At 37.6% G+C, this 12,688-nt stretch overlaps 2 non-coding genes and 1 pseudogene across 2 annotated transcripts; all 3 read right to left on the reverse strand.

The window, feature by feature from the left end:
* Window positions 1-3,441: 3,441 nt before the first annotated feature.
* Window positions 3,442-6,414, reverse strand: LOC118066389 (uncharacterized; annotated as a pseudogene).
* A 211-nt stretch (window positions 6,415-6,625) lies between these two features.
* LOC118066392 (5.8S ribosomal RNA) lies at window positions 6,626-6,780 on the reverse strand. The gene has a single exon (XR_004690244.1). It is a non-coding gene; the product is annotated as a 5.8S ribosomal RNA (ribosomal RNA).
* A 359-nt stretch (window positions 6,781-7,139) lies between these two features.
* On the reverse strand, window positions 7,140-9,051 carry LOC118066383 (small subunit ribosomal RNA). Its single transcript, XR_004690239.1, has one exon. It is a non-coding gene; the product is annotated as a small subunit ribosomal RNA (ribosomal RNA).
* Window positions 9,052-12,688: the final 3,637 nt, after the last annotated feature.

The following is a 12,688-nucleotide window of genomic DNA, read 5'->3' on the forward strand; positions in this document are numbered from 1 at the left end:
CATTTATGCAGAAGTTCCATTGAGTTTGAGATGACCAAGTGAGGACTAGAGGTGTGCGCATGTCTCTTGTGCTGAGCCAAACTCCTTACTGATTGAAATAAACGTGGACAGTCAGGGCACCTAATTGCATCATTACTTTCAATATCATCAAAGATCTCACTTTCAGTTCTAGAAGCATTAGCCTCAGAAGATCGGCTAGTTGGGTGACTGTCTAGTTGACTCTCACTCTGCTCCTCAACGTTCTCTGTATGGGCCATTGCTTCCCCAGTCTGGGGTTGGTTCGCCCTCATTTCTTGAAGGACTGATTTATATCTCTCACGCAGCCTTAGATGTTTAATGGCCGCCAGGCACCTTATACTCGTTAACTGAACATTAGCGTGAAGATACTCGTTTATAGCACGTGTAGCCTGGGGTGATGCAGCAAGCTCCGCAGCGGCAAGTCTCCTTATATCCTCTTCTGACCATCTTGCTCTTGAAACGCTAGATTGTGACGTACTGGTTACCACAGTCGAAGACGTAGATGATGTTGAAAACTGACGTTGTTCATTAGTATAGGCATACTCACAGGGTTGGACAGTGGTCTCACCCATTCTGTATAATTGTAAATATGTATTGATGTTAGTATTCGTGGTATGCCTGTGGTCACGACAGATTCTATTTAAGGCAGAAGGTGGTCTGTCATCCACACTGCTGCTCAGATGCTGATTTGTATGACTCATCGTTGAAAAAATATAGATGGCAACTTAAGATAGGTTCTAAAAGAAAACTCTAATACAAAATGTTTGCGACTTTCCGCTTTATGCGGTTTAAAAGGAATGGACAAGTTTTAATATCAGGCGCACAGTGGTTACAATCAGCTTTATTAGCCGAAAATGCACAATTTACACACTTGTAGTCTTTAGCTGATATCTCACAAGAGCGTGAATCATGAGACCCAGTACATTTTGAACAACACTCTGAGTTGCTGGGACAATTTTTAGAAAGGTGACCAAGTTGTAAGCACTTATAACATTGCTTTAAAAGAATGTGACCCTCTATATGACATGAATTCCAACCAACAAAAATTTTACTAAGAGATAGTAGTTCACGGCGAATTGATGGAGAGACTTCAATTACAACGTTACATTGATGTTGCTTCTTTTTAGATTTGAAAGAGTGCACAACCTTAATTTCATCAGCGAGACCCTTGAGGTTGTTACCCGAGACCAATTTTGAAGGAATATCCTGTTTCTCAATACTATCTGGAACTCCCAAGATCATTAGGCGAGGAAGGAGCTTCTGAGGAATCTTGACTTCTAGGCCTAGCTGCTGGAGGGCAGCACACGATTTCAACTTCTCTAAGTCTACTTTATCTGCTGAAATTCGTACTGCTGTACTTCTCGATTTAATTACCCTGGCCACTTGCATACCAAACTCAGCTGGCTCAACAGCACTTCTAATAGCCTTTTCAACCTGTTCACTCGACTCAAACTTAGATTCCTGACCTGTTTTAGGAACAATAACAAATTCTACTTTCTTGAGCACAGGCAAGCTAACACCATTCGCCAGCCTCACTTGATCCCTAGAAGATTTTGGTTTACGAGCAGCATCAGCAAAGGACTGTACCGGCACATCAATTGTTTGACCATTTAGTTGAGTTTCATGTGGTCTTAATTGTAGGGATTGAAACTCCACCTGCATAGCATTCTTGAACTCATCCTTCAATTCTGAAATATGCGCGCGGACAATATTCTGAATATCTTCAGCCATTTCATTACGATTAGGAGCCATTGATGCAACCATAGACTTCAAAGAATCAAGTTCCGATTTTATATGACCGAGTTCGTTGTCTCTGTCGTTCGTCATTGATGTTATCTTTGTCATAACCTCATTCACTTCAGTAGCTCTCGATTGATGCTCCTTTCGTAGGTTTATATAAAAACACTGCACCTTCTCGAAACATGCTTCCATTCCACCTATTGCACTTTTCGCACCTTCTCGTCCACGTATTGTGTCCTTATCCTTCGCTTCGCTATGCAGAGAGGGAATAAAAGATTTAATGCTGTAGATATAAGAATCCCAAAGGTTCCTCAGCTCTTTCAGAACATCATCAGTAACAACAGCACCCTCCACATCTTCTACTGTAGCCAATTTCTTCTTTCTTTTCCCAGCCGTTGACATGCTGACATAAGTTGGAATAGAAACCAACAAAAAAGTATACGTACAGATTTAGGGAAGTATAGGGCTGAAGCAGTGGTGGATAAAATTAAGTTGGTATGAATATAAAAATTATTATTCAGGGAGAGTGTAGGAATTTTCTGTCTTTTCCTTCTTTCTTTTTACATAAACAACAAAATAAACAGAGAAAAATACAATTCAATTTCTTTAGTTACATGAATAAGTCGTTGACAATTGCAAAAAAATCAGTTGAAGTAAGTAGGCCGTTTAGATACTATTTAAAAGCCTGTCCTTAAACATGGAAGGTCATAAATACAATAAAAATGTCTATAAAGAAGTAATGTACGCTTTATCAGATAAAAATATTGTCAAAAAATAAAATTACTGTTGACATATTACTACTTGGAAGATTAGTTAGAGTAAAATGTCTATTGGCGCCACTGTTCAAAACTGAAGGCTCGAATAACCAGTTGATGTTACTATTTACACGGCGTAATTAATGGTAATAATGTAACCAATGTAAAGTCATAATACAAAACAGTTCACCAACAAAATTATAGATAAGCAAGTAAAAAATGTATCCCCAGTCCCAAAAAGTCACAAAAAAAACTGTAAACTTTACTATTCCTATACTCCTCCTTGCAAATCACTGCAGGACTAGTAAAATGTCAGAAATAAATTATATAAGTATGACAAACTGTTCTGGAGTATAATTAATGTACTATAAAAATAACTTTAATTTTAATTATACACTGTCGAAAGAGTGAAAGACTGAAAAAGTGAATAAAGTATTTTTCAGACGATCAGTGTTCACTTAACGCTCCAAATCACAATATAAATTTACATAAAATATCATTCTATTTAATGTTGGTAATGTTACAATCTCGTAATATACACCGCTGTCGGTAAGGTAAATTTTCTTTTGCCCAGCTCTCGATCCAATTCAGGTATACACCACTGCCGGTAAAATAAACATTCACTTGATCAAGCTCAGAGCCACTTGACAGTAGATCACAAAGTTTTTGCACAATATTGCCGTTGGCGCTACAATCGAAAGTAACTATAAAGTCACTATAATGTCAAAGTTTTTTTGGCGTTAATAAAACTTATAAGAGCCAACTAACAATTAAACAAATGTAAAAAAACTAATTAAAACGCAATTAGAAACCATGAAACTCGCTGTACATCACTTCATTTCATAACTAGGGTGTATTAAACCACTGTAAAAAATTGTCATTACGATACATATAAATTGTCAATGATATTGCACACTTGATGATTTCAATTAACAAAATAAACAATTAGTAGCTGTTAATCGTTAAAAAAAACTTTAGTATTATGATAATTAGTCATGGCAAAAAAAGATAATAGCAGTTTAATATACAGATTTATAAGAAAAATTGAAGACAACGGCTTGAAAGTGTAGCACTATGTATTTCCAATAGCGAATGGACTTAGAATTTCAGATAAACATTATTTTGCAAATAAAATGAATTTTATAGCACTTAATATCACAAAATATTCAGCCAGTCCGTTTTCACATTATAATATCACAATTGAAATTTACACTAAGCCATTTCAGATGAATTTAATTGAATTACAACAGAGCACTACAAAAGTAAAACTTATCGCCGCCATCTTAAGAGAGTCATAGTTACTCCTGCTGTCGACGGGCGCTTATTTGAATTTCTTCACGTTAACATTCACCGCACTGAGCAGAAATCACATTGTGTCAACACCCGCAAGAGCCATCACAATGCTTTGTTTTAATTAGACAGTCGGATTTCTCTGGTCCGTGCCAGTTCTGAGTTAAATGTTTAATGGTGGTCGTAGTGATTAATTAAACGAATTTAATTAATCACACAGCAAGAACGATCCATAAGAGGCTAAGGCACGGGACCGAGCTCAAATCCTGAAGGTATTATTCAACATTCATTTTACCCAGGCCCGGCACGTCAGCCAAACTTACTTACTGATCAAGCCCGACACACCTCATTCCTCAGAGCCAATCCTTATTCCGAAGTTACGGATCCATTTTGTCGACTTCCCTTACCTACATTATTCTATCGACTAGAGGCTCTTAACCTTGGAGACCTGCTGCGGATATGGGTACGAACCGGCGCGACAACTCCACGTGTCCTTCACCTGGATTTTCAAGGTCCATTAGGAAGATCTGGACACCGCCGCAACTGCGGTGCTCTTTGCATTCTAAACCCTATCTCCTCGTTAAAAGTTTCCAGGGAATGTGAATGCTTATACAGAAAAGAAAACTCTTTCCAAATTTCCTAATGGCGTCTCCAGGCCAATTTGGGTTGCCCCGACGAACATTCTTTCAAATGTCCGAATTTAAACGGTTCCGCTGCCGGGTTCCGGAATAAAAACCGGATTCCCTTTCGCCCAATGGGTGTATTATAATATTGTAACTTTATAACACCACATTAGCATCAGAATTACCTTAGGGCTTAGGATCGACTGACTCGTGTGCAACTGCTGTTCACACGAAACCCTTCTCCACGTCAGTCCTCCAGGATCTCACTGGAGTATTTGCTACTACCACCAAGATCTGCACCGATGGCGGCTCCAGGCAGGTTTACACCCAGACCCTTCTGCGCACACCATCGCGACCCTCCTACTCGTCAGAGTTTCTTAATGTATCATAAAAATACAATTAACATACCACTGACGGCAGAGTATAGGCAGGACACTTTAGCGCCATCCATTTTCAGGGCTAGTTGCTTCGGCAGGTGAGTTGTTACACACTCCTTAGCGGATTCCGACTTCCATGGCCACCGTCCCGCTGTCTTAAGCAACCAACGCCTTTCATGGTATCCCATAAGCGTCCACTTAGGCACCTTAACTCAGCGTTTGGTTCATCCCACAGCGCCAGTTCTGCTTACCAAAAATGGCCCACTTGGCACTTTTATCCGATAATCTCATAGCTTCATAATTTAAGTAAGCCAGAGATCTCACCCATTTAAAGTTTGAGAATAGGTTAAGATCGTTTCGACCCCAAGGCCTCTAATCATTCGCTTTACCAGATGAGACTTATAGTATAAATGCCAGCTATCCTGAGGGAAACTTCGGAGGGAACCAGCTACTAGATGGTTCGATTAGTCTTTCGCCCCTATACCCAGTTCCGACGATCGATTTGCACGTCAGAATCGCTACGGACTTCCATCAGGGTTTCCCCTGACTTCATCCTGACCAGGCATAGTTCACCATCTTTCGGGTCCCAACGTGTACGCTCTAGGTGCACCTTTTCTCAATGAGAATAAGATACCCCGGGAATGCGAGATTATATCGTAATATAATCTATCTTCCCTTAATTGTCTAAAGACAATCTTTACTTTCATTATGCCTTTAGGTTTGTTTTAAAATTCCCAATGACTTGCGTACATGTTAGACTCCTTGGTCCGTGTTTCAAGACGGGTCCTGAAAGTACTCAAAGCGGTAGCATCGTTGACCGGTATTAAAGTCAGTTAAAGAATATCATCAACTAACAGTTGGTTAGTTTTAACGACGGCATTATATTCGTACTGTCAAAAACTAACCGCACTTGTGATAAATTTAACGCTAAAAAATAGCGACTTAATACCATATGAATACCGTCAAACAGTTGATTAAGAAACACCAATGACCTCCAAGTGGCAAACAGAAAGAGACAATCAATCGGGCTATAAATCAACATTTAACGGGTCACGATGTTCTACTAGAGGAGAAGTGCACGCCGACATATAAGGTAAAAATAATACTAGAACGTAAGGTATGCTAACCACAAGGATTATTTACTATATCATAACTAGCATTAATACCAAATATTTTGACGATGAATCTCCCCATTCGATCTTTTGGGTTTCTCAGGTTTACTTCTAAATGGTTTCACGTACTCTTGAACTCTCTCTTCAAAGTTCTTTTCAACTTTCCCTCACGGTACTTGTTCGCTATCGGTCTCGTAACAATATTTAGCCTTAGATGGAGTTTACCACCCACTTAGAGCTGCACTCTCAAGCAACCCGACTCTAAGGAGAGAATCACCTGAAACACACGTCCATTCAAGATGGACTTGGACATGAAGTAATGCTACGGGTTAGTTGATTCCTCCTAAACACTACATCTTCCAGTAGCATTGACTACGGAATTTAGGGCTGGGCTTTTTCCTGTTCGCTCGCCGCTACTAAGGGAATCCTAGTTAGTTTCTTTTCCGCCGCTTAATAATATGCTTAAATTCAGCGGGTAGTCTCGCTCAATCTGAGGTCGCCATTAGAAATATGATAGAAACACAAAAAAATGTTACAAATCAATCTGTCCTTTTACGATGTAAAAATCATTCATGGACACGATGACTAACTTATTATGTGTTATTTAATCATCATCTATATAATTTGAAATGACATCATTTAATGAAATGATGAACATTCAATATAATAAATTCGCATACTTAAAAAATATGCAGTTTTATATGTAGATACGACCCTCAGCCAAGCGTGGTCTGGGAATTGGATCCGTAGACCGCAATGTGCGTTCGAAATGTCGATGTTCATGTGTCTTGCAGTTCACAAGTTGACGTGCAATTAGCTGCGTTCTTCATCGATTTACGAGCCAAGTGATCCACCGTTTAGAATAATCATTTTTTATTTTTATTTTACATTGTTAAAATGTCAATATAATCTGTATATGTTACATTTACAAAATGATATACATATAAGTCACTAATGTGACAGATATGCATTTTTGCCATAACCAAGTAATCGTTGGGGCATTGTAAAAAGAAAAAACTCAATATAATGAAAAATCATGGCGAATATTCATTTAAAAACCACAGTAAATTCTTTTTCATTTTAAAAAAGAATTACTTTTAACAGGTTGCCATGAAAATATCATTTTGTTTGCATATATATTGAGTATAAAATTGTTTGTGTGTTAACACATTTATTATTATTATTATTATTGTAATACAAATTATATGAAATTTGTTAATACGTTAATGATCCTTCCGCAGGTTCACCTACGGAAACCTTGTTACGACTTTTACTTCCTCTAAATGATCAAGTTTGGTCATCTTTCCAACAACATCGGCAATGCCGAAACATTGCCGTGTATCAGTCCGAAGGCCTCACTAAATCATTCAATCGGTGGTAGCGACGGGCGGTGTGTACAAAGGGCAGGGACGTAATCAACGCGAGCTTATGACTCGCGCTTACTGGGAATTCCTCGTTCATGGGGAATAATTGCAAGCCTCAATCCCTAGCACGAAGGAGGTTCAGCGGGTTACCCGGGCCTTTCGGCCAGGGAAGACACGTTGATTCCTTCAGTGTAGCGCGCGTGCGGCCCAGAACATTTAAGGGCATCACAGACCTGTTATTGCTCAATCTCGTGCGACTAGAAGCCGCCTGTCCCTCTAAGAAGAGTTTTAGTACGTCGGTAGTAAAAATCTACAATCCGAAAACTGTAGACCTTCAAGATACCAGAAATACGTCTATTTAGCAGGCTAGAGTCTCGTTCGTTATCGGAATTAACCAGACAAATCGCTCCACCAACTAAGAACGGCCATGCACCACCACCCACCGAATCAAGAAAGAGCTATCAATCTGTCAATCCTTCCGGTGTCCGGGCCTGGTGAGGTTTCCCGTGTTGAGTCAAATTAAGCCGCAGGCTCCACTCCTGGTGGTGCCCTTCCGTCAATTCCTTTAAGTTTCAGCTTTGCAACCATACTTCCCCCGGAACCCAAAAGCTTTGGTTTCCCGGAAGCTGCCCGCCGAGTCATCGGAGGAACTTCGGCGGATCGCTAGCTGGCATCGTTTATGGTTAGAACTAGGGCGGTATCTGATCGCCTTCGAACCTCTAACTTTCGTTCTTGATTAATGAAAACATTTTTGGCAAATGCTTTCGCTTCTGTTCGTCTTGCGACGATCCAAGAATTTCACCTCTAACGTCGCAATACGAATGCCCCCATCTGTCCCTATTAATCATTATCTCGGAATTCCGAAAACCAACAAAATAGAACCGAGATCCTATTCTATTATTCCATGCACACAGTATTCAGGCGATAATAAGCCTGCTTTGAGCACTCTAATTTGTTCAAAGTAAACGTACCGGCCCATCTCGACACTCAATTAAGAGCACCGCGACAGGATTATTGGACCGCTTTAGTTTTTACACTAAAGCTAAATCCACCGGTAGGACGTCCCACAAGCATGCCAGTTTACACCGCGAGCGGTGAACCGACAGTTTGGCACACGGATTCAACTACGAGCTTTTTAACCGCAACAACTTTAATATACGCTATTGGAGCTGGAATTACCGCGGCTGCTGGCACCAGACTTGCCCTCCAATTGTTCCTCGTTAAAGGATTTAAAGTGTACTCATTCCGATTACGAGGCCTCAGATGAGTCCCGTATCGTTATTTTTCGTCACTACCTCCCCGTGCCGGGAGTGGGTAATTTGCGCGCCTGCTGCCTTCCTTGGATGTGGTAGCCGTTTCTCAGGCTCCCTCTCCGGAATCGAACCCTGATCCCCCGTTACCCGTTACAACCATGGTAGGCGCAGAACCTACCATCGACAGTTGATAAGGCAGACATTTGAAAGATTTGTCGTCGGTACAAGACCATACGATCAGCTAAAAATTATTCAGAGTCGCCAAAGTAAACGATGGCCGAGACCACCGATTGGTTTTGATCTAATAAAAGCGTTCCTTCCATCTCTGGTTGGAACTCTAGTTTGCATGTATTAGCTCTAGAATTACCACAGTTATCCAAGTAAATGTGGGTACAATCTAAGGAACCATAACTGATTTAATGAGCCATTCGCGGTTTCACCGTAATTCGGTATGTACTGAGACATGCATGGCTTAATCTTTGAGACAAGCATATCACTACTGGCAGGATCAACCAGGGAACTTTATAGTGTATACGCACACATAGTTCTCAATATGCGTTATATAGGAAAATAAATATACTGTCAACGTCTTACTATATAACACATATTTTATGTTGTAAGTGAAACTAATGTTTCCATCAACACTTTTATACTTTAAATATTGAAACATTCATTGAAATGAATATATTACTTTAAAATTCAAACACTCTATTTGTTTTTTTTCTTCAATTTTAATCTAACTCTCGCTAGATATAATTGTTAGCGACTTGGTTGTATTTAATAAACGTAGTAAAAAAATTATTATTCTTACTAGGATTGAAGTGAATACAACATTACTGTAGTTTTGAGTTACACGCAACTAAAAGAATACGTATAACTATAAAAAACGTCTTTCGGACGATTTACCACATCAGAGTCATTCAGTCTATGACATCGACTCGTGGTTATGTTACGCTAATGTAAACATTAGTAGTCTCTCATCCTTCCTGAGACGTTAATCACCGAAACTGTATTGGGCGCTCGATACTTGAAACGGACATTTTGTTTGCCCTTCCTAAGCTCTCTGTATGGTTCGTGTTTACTTTCTTCTTCCGCACGTATATTAGCCTCAGCCGGAGCTGAATATTCAATGTAATATACATGCTTGGTGTTATGATCAAAAAGTGCAATATATTATACATATATACATTGAGAAGTGTGTTGAAAAAAAATTTCCAGTGAATCTTTGCTCTCTCATTTTTATTCGTTTATTACACTATGTAGCATAAATGGTGTTGAAAATTTTTTATTTTCTATATTAAAATGGAACACTATTTATATAACGTAGTGTACATTTATTTGCTGTTTAACTATTTTTGATTTTCAATTGTTTTCGCTTTTCAACTGTTTCAACTAGACTTCTTTCATGTTATTCGCCTTCAACGGGAGATAGCTAACCGCAGCGCGGTAAGCGACTACTGTCTCTCACTTGCACTAGAACGAGCGTCACTATTTCGACTATGCATCACTTTAACAATGGAGAACGAAAATACGATTTGTTGAGTTTGAAGGACCGTTTTACTAAGATTCCGTTATTTTTTGTATTACTAAGAAGAAAATTTAAATTAATAAACTTAGTTCTTGGAAAAAAGCAACTTTTTCACACGGATGAAGGAAAAAGATACATATATTGTCACACCAAAAAATTTTAATCAGCAATTTTCAATCGATTATAATTAAATTATTTAAAGAAAGTCTATTTATTTTTCTCCCTATATAATCTAATTCGAATTATCAAAAACAGCCCCATCCATTTGGGCTGTACAAAAATGTGCGTCAAGCATAAATAACGACAATGATGAAATTACAAAAAGTTCTCAAATCATTAAACGTCAATTATTTAAATGTAAGAGTCAACAATATTTAAAATGGATTATTCTCTTCGGTTTTTTTTTTTAAATTTAGTACGTTTAATGACACTATAAACATAACAAGCATAAACTTGGCGTGACTCTTATTCATTAATTGGCTTCAATATTTTCAAAATTTCATGCTTCTAGAAAATCTCAAGTCCAAAAACCGCAATAAGTATTTCTGAAAATGTCATGTTTCTAGAAAATCTAAACAGTCACGTTTGATGAAGAGTAGCATTTACTTATGGAAAAGTCTTTGAGCCCATGAGAATCTTAACCGAGGATAGGGCGATCTACTAGCCAATGGAATTTTGTGATGTCTGTCGAGATATTCGTGTTAAGTCGAGAAACTGGCTTTAAAAACTGTCATGGTTCATTTTTTTTTATTATCTGAAGATGAATATAGAATGTAAATGTTGAACATTAATTTATCTAATGGACGATAATTGTTTCCATTTATCAAGGTCACTTTTTTATTTTTCTTACCGACAAAAAATGAATCGATATTCATATTAAAAATTATACTGATCTTAAACAGACAAAATGAATCTACTGAAAGTAATGTTAGATAATTGTTGTTTTATCTTTGTTTATGTAAGAAACAGTTCAAAATAGCTTATGAAGACACAGTTTTATCTATGTGTTATATATCCTGCCCTTATATTACAACTTTATTTATGTATATTTTACCTAGCATTCTATATTTCTTAAACCTTTTTTTCTATATCCTGTAATAAAACTGCACTTTAATATTTCCCCAGAAAACTAAACTTTTCAAAATCCTCAACTACCTAATTCGACACAGTTTTACCACGACAAAAAACAGCCTTACGTCACCAAACAACTATCCTTTCTATCCTGGATTTCATCCTATAAATACATCCTATTTTGAGGAACCAGAACACTATTTTCTAAGACACCAACCTGTCCACTTGTTTTCTATTTTCTAAATTATACAATTTCATATCAGAACAACTGTAAGCTGTACAAACTAATAAGTTTTAATAAACTTGAGGTAGAATTAAATTTGTGTTTCATTAGCCATACAACAAAATGCATACTGCTTTAATGCATGTACTGAGTGGAATTAATTAAATAAATGGGTTTCTCTCTATATAAATTAATGTAGAAATGGAATTTCATCATGTATTTCTTCATTATAGATAATAGATTTTGAAAAAAATTAATGAAAATGATGTAATGCAATCTTGAAAATAAATTATTTTACTAGCAATTTGCAAGCTTTTTTGATAAAAATCACATGTATATTTTCTTAAGTGAAATCACTCCTATTCCATCTCTGAAAAAAATCATGTTTAATTGCAGTAAGATTTACTAATAGTAAATATAGAATTCTAACTTTAAACATAACATGTTAATTATAAATAAATCCTTTTTTCAGTGATAACATTCTCTGGCCTCTCTTGAGTCCTGAATTGCTAAGTGCAAAATAAAAATATTAAGACCTGTTAATTTTTCATTACTTTTAAAAAATTATTTTGTTAGATGAAAGCCGGAAGTTCCAAGTCCATCAGACTTGCACCAAGATTATCCCCTATTTGACGTAAATTAGTCTGTTCACATAAAGGCTTTTTGAGGTTGAAGTAAGAATTACACAAGAAATGCGATACTTGGCAGAACATTATAAATTATCACTGTCTATATATTTGTATAGAATAAGACTGCTGGATACAGCTCAAATGACCTCGTGGAGTAAAAATACTCTTCGTCGCATCTTCGAATACACCAACATTCGACTGACGAAGAAGGATGCGTCTCTCGATGTTGGAACGTCTACTGCTCTCCCCAACCAGCCAATTTAATTTCTCAAGGTCAATTTCACGAGCTCGTTTCTCAGCTTGCAGCCTCAGTTATATAGAGAGTAAAGTAAAATTTAATTACATGAGCAGTAGTACGAAGTATACATAGATAATGAAAAAGGTAGAGTGACTCGATGGCAAACTCGATGGAAAATAATATATGAATAAGAAGCTTTGTAATAAATTCAAGCTACGGGCGATCGTTCTTCCCTATCGCAATTCCATCTTCATGTCTTCTCTAACATGCAAGCGCTACAGTGGGTCCTTTATCTTCTGAGCCTGGTCGATCCTTGCCGAGAAAATGAATACACTTTCAAGGACACACCATTTGGCCTTGAGTCTAAATTACACCAAGGCTTTACTTACACACATATGCACCAGGAAGACACACAATTAATACTTCTCTTAAACCATAAAACCATACCAAACAAAAAATATCATGTC

This window comes from Chelonus insularis, unplaced genomic scaffold (assembly GCF_013357705.1).
Source record: "Chelonus insularis isolate UGA/USDA-ARS -01 unplaced genomic scaffold, ASM1335770v1 contig_33_pilon, whole genome shotgun sequence".
Classification (NCBI taxonomy): domain Eukaryota; kingdom Metazoa; phylum Arthropoda; class Insecta; order Hymenoptera; family Braconidae; genus Chelonus; species Chelonus insularis.